Raw genomic sequence first — 6,722 nt, 5'->3', positions numbered from 1 at the left:
AGATGGCAAATCCAAAGGATAAAGTATCCTCCATCACGGAGCCAAAATGCCCTAAACACCAGCCCAGGGTTTCTCATTTCACAGGCTATCCTGTGACTGCCACTGAGGCTCCTGGGTGACTACTGACTTTTTCTGGTTGGTAAGGAACTCTTCTAGCCAGCAGAATTAATGTTTAAGGACTGTTTTGTGTTTAGCAGACTGAAGAGTCAGACTGAAAGTTATGGTGAACAACAGGCTTTGGGTTATAGTTCTCACATCTGGGGCGCTGGAGAAGCCAGTAGAAATTTACTCCGAAAGTTCCATGATACAAAAAAAAAAAAAATGTCCTTCTCTCATAATTGGAGAAAAAGTGATTTATCAGGGGCTGCCATGGAATGTTCTGGTTATTCATATCTCCTATCGATTTGTGCAAATACACATGTATAAAAGAACAAATCATATTTGCTTTCAGAAACATTGTTTTCTGTTCATAAAGAGACTGGTAATTTTATGAGATCTATTGATTTTTCCTAAAATAACATGATTTAGTTTTGAACTCCCACACCAACAGCTCAGAAGGCGAGGCGCTGGAACTTTAAATTATTGATTTTTTTTTTTTATTGTAAGAAGGAGTTTGAAGTTTTTTCCCCAAGTGTCTATGCCTTCTCCATCCTACCCATTCAACTCCACTTTTACATTTTCTTATTAAAAATCCTTAGCTTTGATAAAGGAGAAATGAAACAAAGTTCGTTAGGAAGAAACCTCTAGTATGGTAGTTTTTTTTTTTTTGTTTTGTTATGTTTGAGATGGAGTCTCTGTTGTCCAGACTGGAGTGCAGTGGCACGATCTCGGCTCACTGTAACCTCCATCACCCGGGTTCAAGCAATCCTACTGCCTCCACCTCCTGAGTAGCTGGGATTACAGGCATACACCACCATGCCAGGCTAATTTTTGTATTTTAGGTAGAGAGGGGGTTTCACCATGTTGGTCAGACAGGTCTCGAACTCCTGACCTCAGGTGATCTGCCTGCCTCGGCCTCCCAGAATGCTAGAATTAGAGGTGTGAGCTACCGCACCTCTAAATATCGTATGGCATTTAGAATCAATCAATAAGCAAAACTGTGAAGTTTGAACATGACCATCTGATAAATATTTTTCTTAAAGGAACAGAAGGGAGAAGTAAAGCATGCATGTATGGATTTAATAACCTAATGAATTATATCCTTAGGCAAAAATGAAGCTTAAAAAACAAATTTTAAAAGTTTTTTGTTTATGCTTTGTCAATAGTTCTCAAGATAATATCACTTGTCTCATTTCGGACTTTTTCTAGCTTCCTTCTAACACTGAGTTTTTCTTGAGCTTTACCTTCTGAACTTTCCACTTTCCTTTTACCTCCATCTCTCCTACTGAGAATGAGCTCAAATTCAAGGGAATCCAATTACTTGGAGATGTGTCATGAGGGCATGGGAGTTTGTTAGCAATTACTTCTTTCAAATTTATTGCCTTTACGAAATGTATTTTCCTACAACGAAAACAAATTCTCCCCAAAGACAGTAATGTTATTTTTTAGAACTCTCAAGAAGATACTAATAGTAACTGCAAAAAAGGTTGTACCATAAATTATAAATAATCACACAGGCACTCCAAAAACATGCAGCTATCTCCTTGAGAAAACTGAATGAATACACAGTGGACATTCAATCTGAGCATGTTCTGAAGAATTGAAACATGTGCAAGGGGTTGTCAGTATACAAGGATGCTTGGTAGTGTTGGTTGGTGGTGGGGTGGTGGACTAATATTAGTGTGACTTTACCCAGTAATATGGTTTTGGCTCTGTGTCCCAACCGAAATCTCACCTTGAATTGTAATTCTCATAATCCCCAAGTATTAAGGGTGGGACCAGGTGGAGGTAATTGGATCATGGAGGCAGTTTCCCCCATGCTGTTCTCATGACAATGAGTGAGTCTCATGAGATCTGATGGTTTTATAAGCGTTTACAGCATTTCCCCCTGCTTGCACTCATTCCATACTGATGCCACATGAAGAAGGTGCCTGCTTCTCCTTTGCCTCCCACGTGATGTAAGCTTCCTGAGGCCTTCCCAGCAATGCAGAACTGTGAGTCAATTAAACCCTTTTCCTTTATAAATTACCCAGTTTCGGATATTTCCTCATAGCAGTGTGAGAACAGACTAATATGCCCAAGACTCACTAAGCTGATGCCGAAGAGATCCATGGTAAACAAAGTGCCCAGAAGATAACAATAATTTGTTTCTAAAATTCCAAGCTTTACTTCTGGTTTCTGGTCCAGCAGGTAAGAAGCTTTAGAAATAACCACTCGGGTTTTTTTAAAGGATCAACAAAATTGATAGACCGCTAGCAAGACTAATAAAGAAGAAAAGAGAGAAGAATCAAATAGACACAATAAAAATGATAAAGGGGATATCACCACCGATCCCACAGAAATACAAACTACCATCAGAGAATACTACAAACACCTCTACGCAAATAAACTAAAAAATCTAGACGAAATGGATAAATTCCTCGACACATACACCCTCCCAAGACTAAACCAGGAAGAAGTTGAATCTCTAAATAGACCAATAACAGGCTCTGAAATTGTGGCAATAATCAATAGCTTACCAACCAAAAAGAGTCCAGGACCAGATGGATTCACAGCCGAATTCTACCAGAGGTACAAGGAGGAACTGGTACCATTCCTTCTGAAACTATTCCAATCAATAGAAAAAGAGGGAATCCTCCCTAACTCATTTTATGAGGCCAGCATCATCCTGATACCAAAGCCGGGCAGAGACACAACAAAAAAAGAGAATTTTAGACCAATATCCTTGATGAACATTGATGCAAAAATCCTCAATAAAATACTGGCAAACTGAATCCAGCAGCACATCAAAAAGCTTATCCACCATGATCAAGTGGGCTTCATCCCTGGGATGAAAGGCTGGTTCAATATATGCAAATCAATAAATGTAATCCAGCATATAAACAGAGCCAAAGACAAAAACCACATGATTATCTCAATAGATGCAGAAAAGGCCTTTGACAAAATTCAACAACTCTTCATGCTAAAAACTCTCAATAAATTAGGCATTGATGGGACGTATTTCAAAATAATGAGAGCTATCTATGACAAACCCACAGCCAATATCATACTGAATGGGCAAAAACTGGAAGCATTCCCTTTCAAAACTGGCACAAGACAGGGATGCCCTCTCTCACCACTCCTATTCAACATAGTGTTGGAAGTTCTGGCCAGGGCAATTAGGCAGGAGAAGGAAATGAAGGGTATTCAATTAGGAAAAGAGGAAGTCAAATTGTCCCTGTTTGCAGATGACATGATTGTATATCTAGAAAACCCCATTGTCTCAGCCCAAAATCTCCTTAAGCTGATAAGCAACTTCAGCAAAGTCTCAGGATACAAAATCAATGTACAAAAATCACAAGCATTCTCATACACCAATAACAGACAAACAGAGAGCCAAATCATGAGTGAACTCCCATTCACAATTGCTTCAAAGAGAATAAAATACCTAGGAATTCAACTTACAAGGGATGTGAAGGACCTCTTCAAGGAGAACTACAAACCACTGCTCAATGAAATAAAAGAGGATACAAACAAATGGAAGAACATTCCATGCTCATGGGTAGGAAGAATCAATATCGTGAAAATGGCCATACTGCCCAAGGTAATTTATAGATTCAATGCCATACCCATCAAGCTACCAATGACTTTCTTCACAGAATTGGAAAAAAATACTTTAAAGTTCATATGGAACCAAAAAACAGCCCGCATTGCCAAGTCAATTCTAAGCCAAAAGAACAAAGCTGAAGGCATCATGCTACCTGACTTCAAACTATACTACAAGGCTACAGTAACCAAAACAGCATGGTACTGGTACCAAAACAGAGATATAGATCAATGGAACAGAACAGAGCCCTCAGAAATAATGCCGCATATCTACGACTATCTGATCTTTCACAAACCTGAGAAAAACCAGCAATGGGGAAAGGATTCCCTATTTAATAAATGGTGCTGGGAAAACTGGCTAGCCATATGTAGAAATCTGAAACTGGATTCCTTCCTTAACCCTTATACAAAAATTAATTCAAGATGGATTAAAGACTTAAACATTCGACTTAAAACCATAAAAACCCTAGAAGAAAACCTAGGCAATACCATTCAGGACATAGGCATGGGCAAGGACTTCATGTCTAAAACACCAAAAGCAATGGCAACAAAAGCCAAAATTGACAAATGGGATCTAATTAAACTAAAGAGCTTCTGCACAGCAAAAGAAACTACCATCAGAGTGAACAGGCAACCTACAAAATGGGAGAAAATTTTTGCAACCTACTCATCTGACAAAGGGCTAATATCCAGAATCTACAATGAACTCAAACAAATTTACAAGAAAAAAACAAACAACCCCATCAAAAAGTGGGCAAAGGACATGAACAGACACTTCTCAAAAGAAGACATTTATGCAGCCAAAAAACACAAGAAAAAATGCTCACCATCACTGGCCATCAGAGAAATGCAAATCAAAACCACAATGAGATACCATCTGCCACCAGTTAGAATGGCAATCATTAAAAAGTCAGGAAACAACAGGTGCTGGAGAGGATGTGGAGAAATAGGAATACTTTTACACTGTTGGTGGGACTGTAAACTAGTTCGACCATTGTGGAAGTAGTGTGGCGATTCCTCAGGGATCTAGAATTAGAAATACCATTTGACCCAGCCATCCCATTACTGGGTATATACCCAAAGGACTATAAATCATGCTGCTATAAAGACACATGCACACATATGTTTATTGCGGCACTATTTACAATAGCAAAGACTTGGAACCAACCCAAATGTCCAACAATGATAGACTGGATTAAGAAAATGTGGCACATACACACCATGGAATACTACGCAGCCATAAAAAATGATGAGTTCATGTCCTTTGTAGGGACATGGATGAAATTGGAAATCATCATTCTCAGTAAACTATCGCAAGATCAAAAAACCAAACACCACATATTCTCACTTATAGGTGGGAATTGAACAATGAGAATACATGGACACAGGAAGGGGAACATCACACTCTGGGGACTGTTGTGGGGTGGGGGAGTGGGGAGGGATAGCTTTAGGAGATATACCTAATGCTAAATGACGAGTTAATGGGTGCAGCACACCAGCATGGCACGTGTATACAAATGTAACTAACCTGCACATTGTGCACATGTACCCTAAAACTTAACATATAATAATAATAAAATAAAAAAAAAGAACCACTCGGGCCTAACAACAAATAAAAAGCTAAACAAACTGAAAAAGACAAACAACTCTTCTTAAATGTGTCAGAGAAGTGAGGTCACAGGGCAAACTGCTGCCCCCTAAATTAGAGAGACAGACAGGCAGATGGAGAGAATTCCAACATACAAAAGCAGAAACCCAGGAGCAGAAATTTCCATAGGAACCAGTGCTGCAGTAGGAAAACCTGAATTGTAATTGACAAATTGCTGGAGGCTTAATGTGGACAAGCAAGAGTTAAAAACTCCAGGGCGACTCTGTCATGGGGCTTCCACATTTTTGTGAGTTTTATTACCAGGAGCTCTACTAGGTCCTCACAGTGAATACTGTAGAAAATTCCCTTTATTCTTCTGGTAGAGAAGAAATATGAAACATTTTGAAATAAGCCAGAGCATTCTGTTCTTCTTAACAATGCCTGCCTTTAACAAAAACTTTTTTTTTTCACCAGAGCCTAACAAGCTAGGGTTGTACCAAAGCCTAATCTTCCTGGATGAAAGGAAATATGCAAATCCAGCCCCCTCCAACCTACCATGTAGGAGAAGGGAAATATACAAATCCAAACCCCTTCAGTCATCCTGTGGTACCTAAAGAGAGAGAGAGAAAAAAGAAAACAGAAACACTGGTGAAGTTCACAGTCCAGGGGCATATGCTTATTAAAGGGCTGATACCTAATCATAGGACTATGGAATGCTAACTCTTCCCCTCCACCTTACTACTACATTACTAAAGGCCTTTTTGACACAGATCTTTTTGCCCAATACATCATATCTATCTTTCAACAAAAAATTACAAGGCATACTAAAAGATATGGGCATGGTGGCTCATGCCTGTAATCCCAACACTATGGGAGGTCGAGGCAGGTGGATTGTTTGAGTCCAGAAGTTCTAGAAGAGAGTGGGCAACATGGTGAAACTCCATCGCTACAAAAAATACAAAAAAATGAGCAGGGCATGATGGCTTGCACCTGTAATCCCAGCTGTAATCCCAGAATCTGATGTGGGAGGATTGCTTGTGCCCAGAAAGTGCCCAGTGCAGTGAGCCGAGATTGTGCCACTGCACTCCAGTCTGGGTGACAGAGTGAGAATCCGTCTTAAGAAAAAATGATAAAAAAATAACACATCGTGAAGAAAACAGACAAGCATCAGAGCCAGAGTCAGATATGGCAGTAATGTTGGAATTATCAGAACAATAAATTTTTAAAACCATGATAAATATGCTAAAGGCTTTAATTGGAAAAGCAGGTAACGTTCAAGAACAGATGGATAATGTCAGCAGAGAGATGAAAATTCTAAGAAAGAAAAAGAAATGCCATATATAAAAAACGCTGGAACAGAAATGAAGAATGCCTTTGATGACCTAATTAATATACTGGACATAGCGAGGATGGAATCTATGAGCTTAAAAAAATCATAATAGAAACTTCT

Source organism: Pan troglodytes, chromosome X (assembly GCF_028858775.2).
Source record: "Pan troglodytes isolate AG18354 chromosome X, NHGRI_mPanTro3-v2.0_pri, whole genome shotgun sequence".
Classification (NCBI taxonomy): Eukaryota; Metazoa; Chordata; class Mammalia; order Primates; family Hominidae; genus Pan; species Pan troglodytes.
The sequence above is the reverse complement of the archived record's forward strand: the minus strand, read 5'-3'. Positions refer to the sequence as shown.